The 20963-nt window shown below is 44.0% G+C and overlaps 1 long non-coding RNA gene across 5 annotated transcripts in view; it reads right to left on the reverse strand.

Moving 5' to 3' along the window:
- The window catches only part of LOC100738196 (uncharacterized), a 282304-nt gene extending 264658 nt beyond the window's left edge, over positions 1 to 17646 (reverse strand). For 3 of the 5 annotated variants that reach the window (XR_014813233.1, XR_014813235.1, XR_014813236.1), the window contains exons 1-2: positions 17411 to 17646; positions 16765 to 16865 (exon numbers count right to left, since the gene is read on the reverse strand). This is a non-coding gene — a long non-coding RNA (uncharacterized LOC100738196). Of the gene's footprint in view, positions 1 to 16764; positions 16866 to 17181 lie in introns of all 5 variants that reach the window. The other 2 variants (XR_014813234.1, XR_014813237.1) reach the window with 1 other exon arrangement.
- Between the last annotated feature and the right edge of the window lie 3317 nt (positions 17647 to 20963).

Consider the following 20963-nt stretch of genomic DNA (forward strand, 5'->3'; position numbering starts at 1 on the left):
GCATCCAGATAAAGCCCTCTGGTCTACAGGATACCTACGGTCTCCTCTGCCCTAAACCTCCCAGAATCAGTCCCTTCTCCTGGTGGGGTCCTCAGTTTACTGTCCTGGAGCCTTGGGTGCTTTTCATTGCCCCCCACCCCCTTTTTTAACACTCTCTTTTCCTCCTAGTCTTATAACAACAAACTTGAAGTTGAAAGATATTTAAGACGGAAAAAAATAGAAAAAGAGTCCAGAGAAATCTGCCAGAATATCCTTTGCTCATTTAACACCCTGAGGTTAAGCTTCTCTAATGGCATTTAAATCCTTTGGGGTTTTTTCATTACTTTATGTACTTGCAGTAAAAACATTCCTTTAGACGCTAGAAATTCTAAATAAAACAAGAACAAAGAGTGTTCCTTCTTTTCAGCTCTCCACCCAAATGTTACCATTGTAAATCAAGGTAACAAAGTAAATTAACTACTGGCATTTAAATGTTTGCTGTCCCAAATATTTATTCCTTTCCACTCCCCCAAATTTGTTTCATACAAAACATTGCTCATAAAAACAATAAATATTCATTCTTTATCTACTAAAAAGTTTAGATCAAAGTACTGTGTGGCCCAAATCCTCAATAGCAAAAAGTAACGCTCTTTGTTCAGCAGGAAGCTTTCAACTTCCCAATAGCAACCTGACCAAGTCTGGCTTCCACTTTAAGTGCTGGCGTGCTAGGTATAAACATAGTAATATGATCAGGATTCCACATTTGCATAGAACATTGCAAAGAGAGTTTCACTCACCCTTTAAACATACAATGTGTTAGCAGAACTACTGGTTCCACCCAACATCCACCATTCACCACCACCGTTGTTTTTTTGTGTTTGCATGTCTGTCTCCCCCTATTAGAAAGGAAACTGCAGGGAGGAACCAGGTCTCTACCTCTGTAGCCTCAGAGCAGGCTCCAAGTCCACTTAAAAAAAAAAAAAAATTATCACAGTTGATGCACAATGTTCTGTCAAATTATGCTATGCACTGAAGTGACCCAACCATTTTTTATGCTGACTTAAGCGTATTAACTTTTTATTCTTTTCTTGGGCTCACGAAACTGCTCTGTGGCCCCATCCATGCCCCCCAGCAAAAGGGAACCAGTGCCTCCATTTTTCCAGCCACATTCCTACTACTACTCTGCCAGGCCCACTGAGGCTGAACATTTATGGGGAGCTGTGAGAACCTCCCAGAAAACGTTTCCCCCAGGCTCCAGTCCTGAGCCAGGCTAGGTGGGCATAAACCATCGCCACCCTTGCCAGCCCTGACTTGCCCAGAGCCTCACTATTCCGCATTAGTTGCGGTGTCCCTCAAGACACCCCCTCCCAACACAGGCACACACATGCACATACACACAGGGACACAACTCCCAGGCTCAGGGTGCCAAGCAGCCCTCAGCTTTCCATCCAGGCCTGTGGGATTCATTCCCAAGGCATTTGCACCTTTCTGCTGTCCCCTTAAGAACTCTGTTTCCCTGAGGTGAAATCCCGATCCCCAGAACCATGGTTTGTGCCTGTGCCTTGTTCAGTGACAAAACTGTTGTCCCTGGGGACATGCTCTTGTGTAATGAACTTGGCAAACAACTTTGAAATGACTAGCAATGATCCAGCCAGGGCAGATTAGCCAAGGGCAGATGCACACTGTCCACTCCTGTAAACTGCTTTGTGGTCCCTGAAGTGCCCTTGGGCATCTCTTTCAGAAAGTACATGGAGAAAGGATTGAGGTTAAGTCATGGGCCTGTAAAATAAAACACTTTTTAGTGAGATGGACTACTGTCCTACTGAATTATTTGGTGACATGCTAAGTGATGGATTATTGAGCCATCATTATGCTAGCTGCTACCGGTGAGACAGCTACAGAGGGCACAGGTTCCAATTCCCAGCTCTGCCCCAAAACCATCTGGATGACCCTTAGCCTAGCTCTGAGCTTCAAATTTCTTTCTGTGAGATGGAGCTATTCTGCTTTGCAGATTATTTCCAGGATTAGAAATGACATTGTGACACACAAGATGTACAGCAGAGAGGGAGAGGCTCAGTAAATGACAGGCTTTATTGTGTTGTTTTTTAAGGGCTTGCTAAGAGGCACAGCCCACGCTCTCAAGAGACTCATGGGCATATGTGGAGGGGGCAAACATGTAAATATCACGTGGGCTCCAGAATGGACCTCTCCATAGGGTAAAGTCCCAGGCTGGTGAACAAAGGGAGCACAGTCATGCCTTCTGGGATGGGGAAGTCCTTCATAGAAGAGGTGACTCAGTCTGAGCCATGAAGGATGTTTAAGCACAGGGCAAACGGCAAAGACCAGAACAGCACTGCAGATGAAGGGAACAGCATGAGCAAAGTTCAGAACACCCGCAGCCTACAGGATAAACTTGAGTCATATAGCATAAGCCTGCAGTGTGGGGGACAGGAAGCTTTAGGGAGAATCGGCAGCAGAGTATGGTGAATTTTTAGCCCCCTGCTTGTAAGCAACAGGGGGTGTACACTGAATGTGTTTTCTTCTTGAAAACCTCTTTATTCATTTGAACTAGAAAAATAACATGCTCATTATTAAAGCAAAATCAAGTTGTATAAAAGTACGCAGAATAAAAAGCAAATGGTCCTGCCCCACTCTCTAGAGGTAAGAGTTTACTGTTTGCCCTGGATTTTTCATTAAATAGTGTTTTAAGCAAGAAAGTGTCATGATCAGACTTTGTTTAAGAAAATCACTCTCAGTATAGGATAGTGGGTAAGGTGACTGAAGGCAGGGAGCCTCCCTAAGTGCCCGGGGCAGGTCTTCCAGAAACCATGGGGGCCTGCATGGAGGCAGTGCCATGGGGTGGAGAGGAGGGCACTTGACTCCTCATCCGTTGTCAAGGATGACAGAGAGGGAGGAGTCAGGGATGACATCTTGATTCTGGCTTAAATTCATGAGACTGGATATACAGAAGAAACATTAGGTGTTAGGGGAGAAATTATGAGTATAATTTTGAGCACGATGAGTTTGATGTGGTCCCGGGACCTCCAGAAAAGGAGGCCCTAGGTCTGGGACTGAGAAGAAGAAGTGGCTTAAAGAAGAGGTGGAGGAGATTTCATGCCATAGTGAGACCACTCAGGGAGGAGAGGAAGGCCTGCATTTAAGAAATGCGCAGGGATGGGGGCCCTTACGAGGAGATGAGAAGTAGACCTAGGAGGAGAGAGGGGAGAGCGGTGTCACAGTCAGTGAGGCAGAAGACTTCCAGAAGGATCAACCATGTCAGATGCAGTGAAGGAACGAGTAATCTGACTCAGGTGAAAATGAGCTTTGCTCATAGGAGTCATCAGGGAGCTTTCCTGGAGTGGGTTCAGCACATCATTTACGTATATTATTAGAAAAGAACAGGAAGGAAATATAACACAATGTCAACAGTAATTATTTCTGGGCATTGAGATTATGGGTGATAGCCATTTCCTTCTGTTCCTAGAAGAGAAATGAGGGGAAAAGGAGGAAGAAGAAGGTATACTATTCTAAAAGGAAACATTTAAAAATTATACTGATAAATCTATTCAACATGCCTAACCATTTCAAGTCATAAGGGAAGACACTGACTTTATGGGGAATATGTCATAAAATAATATTGCTGCCATGTATTACTGCTTCCTGTTTGTAAGGGTGCTACATGAAGCAGAGTGGGAAACTCTCTGGTTGCCCAGAAACCCCACAAAGTCAGCTCAGGAACCCACAGCAGGGTGTTCCTCAAACTTCAGCCATTTAAGTCCACAATTTTTGTCAAATCCCTTTACTGCTGGTCCTAGTATTTTATAAATATTGTGTTTAAACCAAGTCATTTTTAAAACTTAAATGGATGCATGTATATCACAATAGAAAACAAAATATAATACATAGAAGGTAATAAAAAATAAGTATATTGAAAACAAGACAACTCTTGGTAAGTTTAGCAAGATACTCTTAACAACCTAAAGTTTCCAGCCTGAGGCCTGAACTAGCTCGCTGGTAATAAGGAAGATCAACAGCACTAGAAATGGTTAAAGCCTTACTGGTACTGTCTTAGTTCAGATTCTCCAGAAACAAACCCTCTGACAAGAATTCAGTTGCAAGTAGTTTACTTAAAAGGGGAAGGAAATATGGAAACACAAATAAGGGAGTTGGGAAGTGAGGCAGAAAAGGGGAGAAAGCCAATAAATGATGTGTTATCAAACCAATGATCACCCTGGGCAACTGAAGCTTAATCTCTCTGGGCAAACTGTGGGAGCCAGTGCAGAACACCCCTCAGAATTAGCCCACACAAAGGGTGAGAGAGCTGGGGTATGCATACACCACTGGCTGCTGAAGGCGGATACTGGGAACATGAATTCCCCAGCACTTACAGGCTGTCTGGTGGGCAGCAGAGCAGGCCCCAGAGGCAAGAGAAGACCTCAGGCAAAGAATACAAGTCCTGCAGTGAGAAGCCTGATAGGAGAACACAGACTTGATCAAGGGTGGAGATGTGGTCAGAGGCTGCTAGGTAATAAACTGGAACAAAAAGAAACTAGAAAAGGAAATCATTTTCTCACTATTTGAGTCAAAGGAATTTGTGGTGAGCCTGTTAATCACTTGAAATCGTCTCCCCTACCACCAAGGTAAGACTCCCCACTCCAGGAAATCTTCAGATACCTGGTAAAGCCTGAAGCAGCTCAAGAGGTACAGAGCTCAACCCCACAACTGTGTGAGGAGCCTGGTCTAATCTCATCCATACCACGCCACCGAAAAACAGACCTTTTAAAATATTTTAAAATTTAAATTTATTTTCCTTCGTACTATTTAGAAATAGCCTCATCATAGCTGACTGCCCAACAGAGTTAGGATGAAAATCTATATAGACAACATGGGCAAATGAGAGTACGATTGGTCATTTTTTAAAGAAATTTTTACCCTTATACAAAGACTTCAAATTCCTTCAAGTGATAGTTTCCCTGATTAATTTAAAATATGAATTATTTATCTCTATCAAGCTCTGCCCAACTAAAACAAGGGATAAAGTATACAGGTTCTAAGTGCTATCAAATGGTATGCATGTATTTTTGTTCTTTTAAAGAGAGTCTTCCATTCAACAAATACATGTTGGACTCTTTTTATTTACAAGGAACTATTCTAAGTGCCTGGAGATATAGCAATGAAAGAAAAACACAAAAATCCCTTCCCTCCAGGAAACTACACCCTAGTAGGGAAGACAGTCAATAAATAAATAATATGTTCAGGATGTCAGCTGGCAATAAGTGTCACCAACACAGCCAGAAATGAGGATAGGGAGTACAGGTGGCTGAAGGAGGGGTTATAATTTTAAACAGGGTAATCAGAGAAGACCTCACAGTCAAGAGATATTCTGAAAGACCCAAGTGAGGAGAGGGTTTAAGCCATGCAAAGATCTAGAAAAGAGAACTACAAAGAGAGGAAATAGCCTGGGCAGAGATCCTGGGGCCAGAACCTGCCTGAGATTTGAGAAACAGCAAGGAAACTGGTTAAGGCTGCTGCAAAGTAAGGAGGGGAAAGAGCAGGAGGAGATGAGACCAGAAACATCAGGGGTAGGTGGGGTTCAGAGAGGGTCCTGTGGACCATTGTGAAGTTGTAAATGACTGGAGAGTTCTATGCAGAGAAAAGATCTGAAATGATTTGGATTTAAGAGGATCCCTTTGGCAGCTCTGTAGACATTGGGCAGAGACGGGGAGACCAACTGGGAGATTGTTGTCAAAATCCAGATGAAAGATGATAGCAACCTGAACCAAGTTGGTGAAAAGTAGCTGGTTCTGGTTATATTTTACAGGTAAAGTCTTTGTAGACAGATTAGATGTGGGGTGATAAGTATAATGCGAGGGTAAAGGATGGCTCTAAGTCTTTTGGTATGAGCAGCAGCAGAACTGACCTGTCATTTCCTGAGACAGAGAAGACTATGGAGGATCAGATAGGGGGAGAGGTCAGAAGCTGGATTTTGAACAAGTGAAGTTTCAGATACCTACCAGACATCTAAATGGAGAGTCTGCAGACAGCTGAAGCAAGGCTGTAAGTCACAGGCTAGGTCTTGGCTAAAGACATAACTCTGGGAGTGGCTAGCATCTACAATGTATTTAAAGGAATGAGTTAGAAGGGGCTGAGAGGCTGAGCTATAGGGGCAGTCTGCCAGCTAGAGGTCAGGGAGAATATGGGGAACAAGAGGGGAAAATGAAGGGCAGCCCAGGAGACCAGGAAAGAATCAGAAGCAGATGGCATCCTGGAAGCAAGGGAAGGAAGAGTGTGAAGAAAGAGTAATCAAGTGTGTCAAATGCTGATGGTGGGACTGACAAGGAGACTGAGAACTGACCAGCAGATATACAAGTTTTGGCAGAGAGCGGGGACCAAAAGCATGCCTGTAGTGTGTTCAAGAAAGAGTGAGTGAAAAAGAATGGACTTCAATTTGCCACTCTCTTTTTTTTTGGTTTTTAGGGCCACACCTGCAGCATATGGAGGTTCCCAGACTAGGGGTCCAATCAGAGCTATAGCTGCCAGCCACAGCAACATCAGACCTACGGCACAACTCATGGCAACGATAGATCCTTAACCCACCAAGCAAGGCCAGGGATCGAACCTGCAACCTCATGGTTCCTAGTCAGATTCGTTTCCACTGCGCCACGATGGGAATGCCTGTCAGTGCTTTTAACACTGTTTGGAATCAAAAGAAATGTCTGGGAGTTTCCATCGTGGCTCAGCAGTTAAAGAGCCCGACTAGCATCCATGAGGACTCTGGTTTGATACCTAGCCTATTTCAGTGGGTTAAGGATCCAGCATTGCCATGAGCTGTGGTGTAGGTCACAGATGAGGCTTGGATCCTGCATTGCTGTGGCTGTGGCTGTGGCTGTGGCATAGGCCGGCGGCTACAGCTCCAATTCAACCCCTTACCTGGGAACCTCCATATGCTGTGGGTGTGGCCCTAAAAAGACAAAAAGGCAAAAGAAGAAATGTCTCGTTCCCTCCCAAGACAAAATACAAGTCCAACTGAATATCAGTTCTGTTCAATTTATTACCTGACTAATTCAGGCTAAAAAATGGCCTTTTCTTCAGCAGTAGGGTGTTTTGCTTAAGATATTTAATATTTGGTTTAATTTTCTTCTTTACTTTTTAAAAACACGCACAAAGTATTGACCACACTATAATACGTGTAGGCTATCAGGTAGATATTCTGCATGTGTAGCCTGTGTAGTGAGTGACTTGTAGAACATAATTCACCTAAGGCAGTAAATACCTATCTCCTTCCAGTTAGGCACCAATAATCTAGAAGACAGGAAATAGGAGATGGTAGGAAGAAAAACAGAAGCAAGCAATACTTCTGAATTATCTCCAACCTGATGATGAAGTTGGTTCCCTTTAAATCCAGTATCTACACAATTGACGGACACAAAGTCACATTCATCAGTGTTCACAGCATCAGAGGGTGGAAGCAAAACGACTGATGCAGGCACGATGTAAATTAAGTTGCCAAAATAAAAAGAGAAATTGCTACTTCCTTTGAAACTAAATCTGTCATGTTGATCTGAATACAATCCTGACTTTTCAACTATATATAAATTAATTGTAATGTCTGCACTACCATTTTTATTTGATTGTAAATGCTTCTTTCAAATTATTAAGACTAGAAGAAACTATGCGGGAACAGGATCTTGCTCACCCCCTGGTTAACTAGAAATAAGAGCAGTTTTATTCCAAGGATGATGGTGCCAGGCTAGAAATGCAATTACTATTGCTTCTCTATTTCTTTTACTTTTGGTCTTTTTTTTTTTTTTTTTTTGCCTTCAATAAAAATGGAGCAAAAAGAGACAGTATAGCTGAAATAGAGTTACTTCCATAAACTGTTTCTTCCACAGTGCTGGGAACCCTAAGATAACAGTCCTATATTCAAATGTGAGAGGCAGAAAATGTAATTTACTTCAAGCATTATGTGAAACAGAATAGGCTTTAAAAAATAGTAAAGTGAAATACAGTAACTCATATACAATGTCCATTTGATTTTCAATTTTTTTTCATTTTGAGTAATCAAAACATAGATATAATGATTTTCATTTAAAGATCATTTTTGCTATTGCTATTGTTAGAATAACGAATATAATTAATTACAGAGCAGTAACTCTTACATGGAAAACAAGCAAACAAATAAATACCACTTTGATTTACAAGTGAGAAGAGACAGAAGAAAGTATTTAGATAAAAAGTAAACTTCCTCTCGCTTCTTTTTCTCAGATTATAACTTAATTTTTATTGTTGCTCTCTGTTCAATGGCCTTCTCATAGAAATGAATCTTTTTTGTTACCTTGGTCTTCAGCTCACTTACAATTTCTTACTCATATAGCCATTATGCAAAGGTGTTTCTTACCTAGGTGACCCTTTTTGGTGACCAATTCACCACCCTGGGTACCAAATCATCCTTCCTATCTGTTTTCATCTCCCTTCATTTTCAAGGGTCAAACGATGAAATTCTTGTAGCTCACCAGTGGAAACAGTTTATCAAGTGATTTCACACCCCACATGCTGCAGGGTCCATGAAGAAAGAGGGACAGATGAAAAGCATGGAGAAGCAAGACACCAGCTCGGGAGTGCTCTGCCATCCATACCTGGAGGAAACCCCGAAGGCTGTTTTCACAGTATTGTTTTTATTTCCCTCACAGCATGCCACGTCCTTCTGGACTACCAGTAGAGTAATCCAAGAAGTTCTGATCTTAGCTAAGAAGTCATCCGATCTGAAACACTGCAATTCATTCCACAGCCCTCTTTTGCATGATTCTGACCTGTTAACTCATCAGATTGTTCTGGCATAGGCATTTGAACCCACATTTAAATTGATGAAATTTCCCCCTTCCTGCAAGATCAGGTTTATTTTCACATTAGAGAAAGAAAGAGATAGCGACAGAGACGACAAGAATGCCAACTATCTCACAACAAAGGGGAAACACATCAGACTACATCCCGTCTGTATATTTTAACACTTCCCATAAGAGAAATCCAGGAAATGTGCTTTTTTTCCCCCAATGAGTACAACTTTGTGCTACAGCCAAGAGACCCTCCTGTTTGCTGTGCTCAACTGCATAAATTCAGTGGACTAGATCAGACAGAGCCCAAAGGAATGCTGAGCTTAGCAGGCAGGCGCTGGAGTCTGCAGAGATCTGCTGTATTGCTCCACTTCTTCTATACCCACCGAAGATCCCCACATTGCCAAGTCTCTGGGATGCAGCTGCCTCTGAAAATCACCCCATTGCTTCGTTCTCAACTTTCTTCCCCCAAAACATCCATGCCTGGAGCACCCAAGACCTCTTCTGACTGCTGTGTCTGTTAGGACCACAAATATTATTTCATCTACTAGATTGAAAAACAATTTGCAATACAAATATTTAAATTAATTCACTTGGTGTTTCAATTCAGCATTTCAATAGTCAACCACATACTGTGAGTGCCATTTCTTCCCTTCCTATAAAATAGATTATTAGCACATTTTCTAGAAAGGTATATTCTAATCTGACAAGTTTTTCAAACAGAGAAATTAAATCACGGAGTTTAAAGGACATGTGCAAAGCAGTCAATAAAGAGTCTAGGAATTTCCACTGTGGCTCAGCAGTAACGAACTTAACTTGTATCCAAGAGGATACGATACCATGAGCTGTGGTGCAGCTCGCAGGCACAGCCTGGATCCCACATTGCTGTGGCCAGCAGATGCAGCTCCGATTCAATTCCTAGCCTCAGAACTTCCATATGCCGCAGGTGCAGTCCTAAAAAGCAAAAATAAATAAATAAATAAAAGTCTTACAATACATGACCTGCTGCCAAAAATGTAGCTTAAAAAGGTGCTTTACTAGAAGTTCATCCATAGCGGAATTTCTGGGATAGTTGAAATGTTCTGTATCTTGATTAGAGTGGTGACTCCACAAGTATATAAATTTATCAAAACCCACTGAATTGTACACTTAAGACCTACACATTTCACTGTTTAATTTTACCTTAAAAATAAAAAAGTCCATCTTTCTGATTACTACAAACGGTTGAGAGCCCCTTCCACACACCTACCAGTTGGCCTTGAAATTGTGTATGCTATAACACAGTAGCTCTACCACTACCACTGCTGCCCCTCTTCTTTTCCTTGATGATTTCTTACTTTTTTTTCTTTCTGTTTTTATTATTGTCAAAAATTCTCTAGAACCAGCTTATTTTTAAAATCTTTTTAATCATATTACATTTTAACTTTATCTTCTTTTATTAATATTGAATCAGTGCATATAAAGGTTTTTTAAAGCACAAAGAAGATAAAACCACACGCATCTCCACTATTGTACTTTAGTGACAACTCTGGATATATTCAGTAGGTACTGACTTAGTGACAGGACTTGTTCTAGGCACCAGGGATACTGTGGTAAGCAAGACAGTGCCCGACTTCATAGAGTTTACATGCAAATAAATGATATGCACAGAGGGATTTTTTTTCAAATTAGATAGGACTGCACTTACTCTTTTATGATCTGCTTTTCCCACTCTGCAATATATCACTAATAACCTCTCATGCGAATAAAAATTGTGTGATGTCATTTTGATAGCTGCGCACTTCACTGTACGGCTATATTAGAAATTATTTAATAAATTCCCTGGTTCAAACAACTAGCACTTTCAAAGTTATAACCTACATTTCTATAAACATCTCAAAAGTCTTTTGAATATACATTTCATGATCTTTCTGCTGGCAAAATAATTTCAAGAATCATTGTTTTTTATTCTGTTTTGTTTGTCTTTTCTAGGGCCGCACCCCTGGCACATGGAGGTTCCCAGGCTAGGGGTCCAATTGGAGCTGTAGCTGCCAGCCTACACCACAGCCACAGCAATGCGAGATCTGAGCTGTGTCTGCGACCCACACCACAGCTCACAGCAATGCCAGATCCTTAACCCACTGAGCAAGGCCAGAGATCGAACCCGCAATCTCATGGGTCCTAGTCGGATTCGTTAACCACTGAGCCACGATGGGAACTCCAAGAGTCATTGTTAACACAACTGTTTTCCTTTAAAACACTCTTCACTTTAGTAGAGGCATAAGCTTAATCCTTAATTCTCTGTATGTCTGATGAAAGAACCTATAGGTAACTTTCAAGGTCACAGTAAAGGATGACATGCTTATGTACTTATATCCAAGTAATTCATCTCTACTGTAAAAGCACATCAAGGCCGTGGAGGTAGGTAACTCACCAGATGATTCTTTACCCATTTCTTCCAGGAAATTATCCTGTTTTTGTTGCATCTCTGAAATGGGCAGAATGATTTTTTCAACAATAAAGCATTTGCCTAAGCCTAAAGCTAATGCCTTATGAAGGTGTTTTGGTTACTATCTGGCCCATGTGTGGCCAAGAAACAATTGAGGACGTAGAGCTGAAAGTGAGTCTGGGTGGGAGTGGGAGCTCGCCATGTTATATACTTCCTGACAAATCCTTGATACTAGAGAACTTCACACTTAGCAGTTTTGCAGGGGAGGGGAAAGTCATTCTTGAAAATATGATACAGGAAATCTTCAGCTTACATGTTTCCCAAAGTTCAATAGTAAATCTATTATTTAGAATGTAGAAAAAGACTCAAAGAAACAATTCAGCAACACATCTGAACCACAACTATTCACCGAGCCCCTAATTATGAGCAAAGTACATTTAAGATGACGTTCACAATCTCAATCTAATTCACAAAAAACTTGTTTCACCCTCCAGTACAGGTGAAAGCCTATATTTGCCATGAAAAATAGCATATAACAACATACTGTGATAGTCTTTCATACAAAATTACCTACTTTTTCAAGGGAATTGTGCAAGGTGGGGGTGGGGGCTCCAAAGACGAATCAAAAACTTGTCATTAAAGAGTTAACAACTACAGCTGCATTCATGTTACTACAGACGTGTTGTTGAGCCCTCGAAATGGGGTTGGTCTGTTGGGAGAAGGAGGTATGGGGATGACACACCAAGTTTGAAAAACTCAATATGAAATAAAGAATGTTAAGAGCTGTCATTAATAACTTTTGATAATGATTACATGTTGAAATGGTAGTAGATACCTGGATTAAACAAAATACATCATTAAAATTAACGTAGGGAGCTCCCTTCGTGGCTCAGTGGAAACAAATCTGTCTAGTATCCATGAAGACATAGGTTTGATCCTTGGCCTCGCTCAGTGGGTTAAGGATCTGGCATTGCCATGAGCTGTGGTATAGGTTGCAGATGCAGCTCGAATCTGGTGTTACTGTGACTATGGCTTAGGCTGGTGGCTACAGTTCTGATTCAACCCCTAGCCTGGGAACTTCCATATGCTGTGGGTGCGGCCATAAAAAGACAAAAGCAAATTAGTTTAGCCTGTTTCTTTCTAGCTTTTTAATTTGAAATTATATGTATGACATGTGTTATACTTCAGTTGGAATTGCTAATCTACAAAATTATAGTTACTATGTACTCAGTGTTTATACTATATGCCACGTAATTTTTATACCAAAAATATGTGCACTTCCATGAGAGGGATTATAGATGAGGAAGCTGAGGGGTCTAAAGCTATATTAATTAATTATTCAATGCATATCTAGTGTATGTGCACCAAGGGCTGTCATGGGCAGTGGAGGTACAACAAAGTCCCTACTCTCATAGAACTTTCGTTCTCGTGGGAGTAAAAGGTAATAAATAAGTATCAAAAATTTGCCAGGCAGTGAGAGGGAGGAGAGATGAGGCTGTAAAAGATGGAGTGCCTATAAAACTGGGTGAGGTGGTGTGGGCTATTTTTCAGATAACAAGGTCTGAGCAGCTGTTATCAAAGCAGAAACATGAAGTGATGAAGTGAGTCCTGTGAACATCGACCTGGCCAGGAGCTTCTGGGCAGAAGAAGCAAGAACCACAGTGTGTGTGCATGCCCATTCATGCTTTACACTCTGGAGGAGCAGCAGGAGAATCAGTGGTGCTAGAGAGCAGTGAAGAAGAAGCAGAAGGAGAACAAATCAGGAGCCAGTTCATGCAGTGACTTGGAAGCCACCACACCTAGAACGCGTTCAAGGAGGGCTCTAGCTGCTCTGTGACACATGGGCTGTTGCGGCGCCCGTGTGGAACCCAGCAAGAGTGGAAGCCAGAGACCAGTTAGGAGACTACTGCAGTAGTGCAAGAGAGATCTTATGAGGTCTGCCCAACTCAGCCACTGGAGATTTGCTGTTCCTGCAATACAAAGTAAAATAATCTAAAAATTATCCAGAGAATTTGAACAGCAGAGGTCAAATATCTGGATAATTCAAGTCTCCAAATATATTTGAGAGTCTATGGTTATCTGAACTGGCAGTCAAAAATCACTATCAAACTTCATAGGGTAGTAATTTATCTCTGTCCCTTGCTTTCTACCAATTTAACCAAAGGGAAATGGACTTGAGATCTGTAATTGGCAGAGTGGGCTTGTAGGACCTTGAAGTTAGATTCAGATCAAGCAAATCAGCTTTATTTTTGCCAAAGAAAACTGTTCATTGACCTAGATGACAATTTTGTAGCCCAAACTATTTACATTGGTTCTGCCTACCTTCTGAATTATTCCCATAATTAATAATTCGGAATTAAAGTTAAGCATAGCTGCACACAAGAGACAGAGTTAAGGAAAGAACCAGAAGCTGTGTTTTGGATAAATATATCACTTAGTCTAGATAACTCCACTCAATGAGTCTGTTTTTATGGACAGAAGCACTCAAAATAAAGAAAAGCATCCTCAAGATCAAATGTTACATAGGCCAATCCTTCCTCCTCTGAGAGGTAAATGAAGGCTTAAAGTAGGTACCCAGTTTCAAATGAAAACAAATAAAAATCAATCACAAGTATCCTCAAAAGTCATGTCTTGATAAAAAGGATGCTCAATCCTGACCCTCCAGGTTGATTTATTTACTGTGATGGAACTCAGTGGAAAATTGTTCAAATCCATGCTTTACTATGCCTGTGTAGATGTGTTTTCTGGGCATTGGATGTAGTTCATGTCAGTCAGGCACTTTCCTGGAGCACTAAAATGTACAGATTATACACATCAAAGGCAGGCTGCAACGACTGTAGCTGAAATTTACACAAATCTGTGCTGCGCGTAACTGGATAAACAATGAGACTAATGACCTTGTTCTGCATTAATCTCCATATGGCTCTGTTGGTACTGCTCTTGCCTCCAGGCAAGAAGGTTGTGGCTTTGGCTTCTAGCCTCAAACCAAGGATTAGGCGCTGGCCCAATGCTGACAGAGACCAGAGCCCTGCTCCTACAGCCCAGGGAGCCTGGGAGGACCACAGAGGTCGTCCATCTTAAGAGGTACATGTACCACAATTCAAGAAACACCCCTATTACCAGACTCAATGAGGAAACGGATTTATAAAAATCAGAGAATCTTTTAGCCATGCCCCCTTCCCCTTCAGAGAATTTATCTTCTTCAAGAGGGCCCCAGGTTTTCCTTGAGGATTTTCAGGGCCTCCCCTCTGCCTTCTCCCCAAATAAGACAGAACCCTCAGCATCTTGGCCCATGTCACTCTTCCAGTCAAGAATAAATTTCAAAATGGCTGCATCTAGAGAGTTCCTGTTGCGGCTCAGCAGTTTAAGAATCCAAGTATCCATAAGGATGCCAGTTCGATCCCTGGCCTGGATCAGTGGGTTAAGGAGCCAGCATTGTGATGAGCTGCAGTATAGACCATAGACCTGTAGCTTCAATTTTACCCCTAGCCTGGGAACTTCCATATGCTGCAGGTGCAGCCATAAAAAACAAACAAACAAAAAAAAAAAACCAAAGCTTCATCTATAAAAAAGAGTGGAAGGAAGGACTGAAGTTGACCAGTAATTTCAATCAGCATTCACTTCTACTCTGGGACATTTAGGAAAAGATATGCTAAAAATAGAAGGGTCTCCCCTCCCAAGTCCCCTCTGTTGCCCCCCCCCACCCCCAAATTCCTATAGGGTCCCTTCAACACTAATCTGCATGTTGCTGCTGGCAGAGGCAGTCCAAAGGGCTGGAACATCCCAGGAGGATTCTGTACCTGGGCAGCCTTGGGCCACAGTAAAAGGAGACCGGAACACTGGAAACCACCCTTACTCCTGCTTTCATCACCCTGTACACAGGTCATAGTGAAAAATTTACACTGGGAGGTGGAGTCCAGGAAATGACTCCAGAGACGGGGTTACCTTAGGTTAGCAAGGATCATGATCAAGAAGCACACTCAGCTAAATGCCCTATTGTGCTACACATGTGGCACTCCTGCCACCTTATATCCAGCTCTAGCCATAATCCTTACTGCCTATAAACTGGAGATGAATCAATCTAAATATGTAATCACATTCTATTCAGAAACATAAATTCAGGTATCCCAAGAAACACCTCTTATATATCTTTCTAGTCACTCCTCTTGTGTTATTTCTGTTTTTGTTTGGACTATTTTATCCACATACATGCTAATCCTTTCACAGGCCACCACATTACCAAGGCTGTTCACAGAGTTATTGTGAGCTGTGTCAAACGCCTCACAAAAAAATATTCTATATTCAGGGCCATTTTTCTTCATCCACTTATTAATTCATCAAGAGCTCATCATAAACCTGATGAGAGTTAAGTTCCCTCTCTCTTTGGAACATTCTTCCTCCCATCACACTCGCTCACTCTGGGGATAACAAATGCTAAGGTGACTTTGGTGCCTTTGTAACACAGCTATTGCAGATGTGGAGATGGTCACAGCAGTGGATGTCTCAGTGTGAAACCACTCCCATTTGCCCCTGTGGTAAAGATTCCTAGTGCTTTAGACATTTTTTGTTCGAAACTTACTCCTTAAGGCATCACCTTTGCTTTGTAACTTACATTTATATGTACTTTCACGTGCATTATCTCACTGAATTATTACAACAGCCTTGTCAAGTAGGCTATTATTACACCTATTTTGCAGAAAGGAAACCGAGTTTGGGAGACTTAAATAGCTTGCCTGCAGTCACCACAGCAGAGACCGAGTGGCAGCATCCACCTCCAATGCAGGATTTCTGACTCTGCATTACACTATTGCAAAGCTGTCTCTTTATACTGGTTATTTCTGAAACAACAGAATACTGATCAAGCAGTATATTTAAGAAAAGACCTGAGAGGTTTTGTTTTTTGTTTGTCTGTTTGTTTGCCATAAAGACAGAAACTTTCTGGCTAGTCAGCGTGTCAGAAGATTTTTCCAAAGTCTATCAAGAGGAGGATTTCAAATCATAGAGACCAACTGTGATAGTGAGTGCTTTGGTAAAAATAATCTTAACATTGGTTCTCCAGACTGCCATGGAAGGAAAATTAAGTGGCACACTGTACTGGTGTGTAGAAAAAGAAGCACTTTGCACAACCAACGTATGCACACGTCTCCTGTCAACGTTCTCTTTCTAAATGTGGCCGCAGAAGAAAGTGTGAAGCATACTGAAATGAGACAGTATTTATAGCTGAAGAAATTCGACTTCACATAATGGTAATTACGAACAAGATATTTTCCCTAATAAAATTACTGCAAAACCAAATCTGGAGAAACTGTTTCCCTCTGTGCTCTTTATTTCACTCCATGTGCTTAAGAACGGTTGCGAGAAAGAGTATAGGGAGCAAAGGGAGAAAGAGAGGCAGAGGGAGACAGCCTCTGCTGAGGGTTGGTTTTGCTTTAGAAACTGGAATGTGTCCAGGCTTGATTTTTATTTTCAATTCACATTTCAGATCCAGCTCCCCAAACTCTTTGATCTTTCTCCCTGTCTCCTTACCCGGAAGAGAACCCTTGGCCTTCTCAGCTGGGAGCTGGGAGCACACGTGGAAAGACTGGCTCGGATCCATATTCTTGCCAAATTTAGTCACACAAAGGGGCCTGCAAGGGAAAAAAGAAAGGATGAAAGCGGCAGCCGCCGGGACTTCAAAGGCCGGGCCGCCGCGCCGGGCCCTGCGCAGGCGCCGCCCTCCGCGGATATAAGGCGCAGCTCGCGCGCGCGGGCGGCCTTTCGGCGCGGCAGTCCCGCGCGCGTCCCCGGCCGGAGGGTGGGTGGAGGGGGACTGGCGGCGGAGGGAAGGGGGGGCCCCAGGGAGGGACGCCGTGGCTGCGCTACCCGCCGGCAGCCTGAGGCCGGTCCGCACGCCAACTTTAAGTCGCCTGAGAAGTTTTCAGAAAGGAAGGAAAAGAATCTTACGTCCAGCCCACTAGGAGAGCGGTCCTGGGGCTCGGGACTGCATTCCAGTTCCCACATCCATTCCACTCCATTCTGGGGACCCTTCCAGACGTATCGCTGGCTCCTCTGCGCACGAGCCAAGGGGTCCCCGTCGCGGAGCCGAGCCGCGAGGGCATGTGGCAGGGCCCTTTCTAGCCATTATGCTCCTGTGCGCCCGCCCCGCATTCCCGTCGCGATCGCCCCAGCTTGCCTCCTCTCCCTCTGGGCGCCCTCGGGTCGTGAGCCCTGGCCTGCGAGTGGGCAGAGGGTCTGCTGGCCTTGCCCACAGACGGTGGGGTTGGGTATGGCTCTTCTGGCGGGCCCTGGGAGGACCTGGCCCCTTGGACAGGAGAGCATCGGTCCCGTCCCCTCGCCCCCCCCAGAGAGATGCGGACGCGGAGGTCGGCCCGGCCGGCAGGAGCATCCCGGGAGGGCGCGGGAGAAGCCACCCGAGGGCTCTGGGGGAGGGGGTCGCGCCGGCGCGGCGGGTTCCGTGGGCGGACCCGGGAGGCTGCGCGGAGCTACGGACGCCAACCGGCGCCGGCCCCGCGGAAGCCCGGCATCCGCAGGGGGCCGGATTTGGGAACGGCTTTTCACCGTCCCACGAGTTCTCTGTTAGTCGGGCGGGTGGTGGTGGTGGTGGTGGTGGTGGTGGGTGTTGAGTTTGTCTTAGGAGGAGGCACGAAGAAGCGGAAGAACCCCTGGGACACAAACTGCCATTTCCCTCTCCCCCCACCTCTCGCTTTCTGAGAATTCCGTTAAACCGAAGATGCCCACAGCTTTAGTCCTCTGGTGACACTGGGGTGGGAAATCGAGGGTGCCGGAGTTCTTTCTCTGGAATTACATCGTTCTTCTAGTCCTTCACCCTTGCTTCTCTCTCTTCCAGCATCCTCTTCCGTAGGCCCCCGCCACCTCCTTCCTCTGGGATCCCACCAAAGTTGTAGCTGGGAGAGAGTCCAGGCCACACAAAGGGCGGGGGAGGGGGAGACCCGGAGCCTGGGCGGGGGGGTTAGGACTGAGGAGGCGGAGAGGGCTCTGAAGGGCACTGCGCTTTTCTCTCCTCCCTGTAATTAAGGACTCACTTGAGTGTCTGTAGCTGACTCGACTTGGCAGCAGTAACGCCGGGGGTGGGGGGAGGGGTCTCTATTAGGAGGTGGGGGTCCATCCCCTAGTTCCCCAGTCCGCACCCTAGGGGGGCTGGGCCCCGTTTACCCCGCGGGCTTCAAGGCGCGTCTCTGCGGCCGCGTCTCTGTTCCCGCGCGGGTTGGGCGCCTCGCCTCCACGGTCAGCGCTGGCGACGGCGCCCCGCGCCGAAGGAAGTGTTGATATAAAACAAGTTCGCTCCCAAACTAAACCCCAACCAACCAAAGCCACCAAGAGGGGAAAAACCAACAGCAATCCAGCCACCCTCTAGCAATTGTTTCACGGTCGGAATTAAATCACATCAAAACGCCCCCTGAAACCCACATCCTGAAGGAGTGAACCTGCACCAACCAACCTCCAGTCGTTCGCTCGAGTTCACACGAACAACCTGCCTCTACATCCGAGGGAAGGGGGCGGCGGGCGGCGGTCTTTCTCCCGCCCAGCACCCACCACATCCCGGACCTTGCGCCTGAAGAGGCGGCTTTATAATGGCATCCCCCGCAAGAATTCGAAGAGACCTTACATAAATGCCTTTGCCAGGAACTTCACCGAACCTGCAGGGAGGGAGGAACGTTTTCCCCAGAGTTATTTCTCCCCTCCTGCGTCTTCTAGCTCCCCCTCCCTCAGAGACTTCACATGGAAATATCAATCTCTCTCCCAGGCAAAGCTTAAAGAAAACTTGAGTCAGTATTTTCTAGCAAAGCCTCTTTTAAGTGCACCTCATCAGAAGATTTGCAACAATGCTAAGGACCATCAGCCATCACCCCGCACGACACGGGGAAGGTAAACAGCCACACAAATAGAGCAAGGCACAGGGTGATTTCGTTAGAAACAATGTTCCCAAAGAAGAGGTTTGCCGCAAAATACAAAACGCAGCCACCTACCCTCCTCCCTTCTGGTAATCAGTTCCCACTAGTTATTGTTTTAAAATTTTCCATCTTCAAGAGCTCCTAATCTCCAGGACACCTGGAGCTGAGCTCCATATGACTCAGGGAGTCCAGATAATTAACATGAAGGAGTAAATGGGATTCGAATTAGTTGCAACACTTTAACATGGGGGGGGGATGTAAGAGTCGTCATTTAATCTCTTTGGCTCCCAGAAAATACCCCATGGCCATTCTGTCACCCCCTCCCTGCCCCTTGACAGTTTGATGAAAAGGAACGTCTACTTTGGCTGCTTTGGTGAAACTGCATTTTTTACTTCTTTTCCTATCAGTCAAACTGGCGCATTTGTGGAAGGACTTCTGACTTTGTTTTCCCATGTTTTTGTTTTTTTTCAGAACAGAGGGTATAAATGTCTGGCATGGCTACATGTTCACATGTCTGAAACTTTACCTCTCCCTGGTACAGAACTTCAAGGGAAATTGCATAATGCTACCCGCCAAAAAATTAAACAGGGTTTTCCCCCCCAAATCTTTTCAGTATTGCCTTACACATTGTAGCAGCTTATTGTTTTTGTTTTCTCTCAGGTGTAGCTTGTCAGCTATTTACAGCGTATTTAATGTTTTACTCTTCCAGGCTCCCATCACCAGCTCTTTAATTTGACCCCAATCCCGGGATAGAATATACCGTGTGACTTTGGTCATGATTTATGCGACCAACTGAATCCTTTAAATGATATAGTTTTAAAAATTGCTTCCTAGTGAATTCCCATCTCTGTCAAGTAATTAACAGTAGACGAAGTTTTGAGTGCTCATTTAGAGCATTGTTAAGATCTTTAGACAACATCTAGCAGCATGCAGATTCCCCCTTAGGAAAAGAAAAGGGATTTTTGCATGATTATTCCTATACAGTAAAGCTAAAGTCTGATTCTGTGATGTTTTTCCCTATTTTCAATTTAAGGGAGGTGGAGATATTTCTTCCTGCTCCTTGTTTACTGTTCTGAGGTTTTACAGATGGCTACTGTATTGGGTATAATAATTTTGCCTGGATTTTTAACTGAGGGGGTTTGAGAGCCAAGGAACAAAATGTAATGTGTTTTCAAACTTCAGCTTCGCTTATACTGTAACTTTCACAAAGCATCTCCTTAAAAGTCCTGTCCTTGTACAAAATGCATCAAAGAGACGGTGAAGGCTGGGGAATTTTTGAGGTTGGATTCCGATTTGCATCTTCAAGAGTCCCTTTGAGCACACAGTCCGAGGTGCCAGAGACTGCCCTGTTCTCCCTCCTTCTACTGGCTTCACTCTCCTTGGTCCCTTTGCCTTTTCTTCCCCCTACTTGGGTTGTTTTTTCATTCTCTACGAGGTTCCCACATATTGTGGCGTGTATCTTCAAAAATCCACGAGAGACCTCGCGTAAGTCTCCTTGTGCATCCCATGGTGAGGAGGTAATGAACAAGAGCTTGCTTAAAAAGCGATAATTAAGATTCAGTCTTCAGTCTTTTCTTCCTCGTCCTATTTTTCTCGGTAAGCCTGGAAATTTAATTTTTTACTGGCATGTGTTCCCTTGTCCCTTTACAATGTATTTAGGAGAGCCACAACTCTTTCTTGTTCTTCTTGCTTCCGTTCTCTTATTAGCTGAGCAATGTGTTATGTTTTCCCCCTTCCCTCTGCCCTGATTCCCGCCTCATCCCCTGTCAGAGCATCTATCAATGTGGTGTCGATCACAGCTGCGGCGGCTTC

This window comes from Sus scrofa, chromosome 8 (assembly GCF_054392235.1).
Source record: "Sus scrofa isolate SSC_HxYL_T2T_F1_AM1 chromosome 8, Sscrofa_HxYL_maternal_Yorkshire_Landrace_v2.0, whole genome shotgun sequence".
In the NCBI taxonomy this organism is placed as follows: Eukaryota; Metazoa; Chordata; class Mammalia; order Artiodactyla; family Suidae; genus Sus; species Sus scrofa.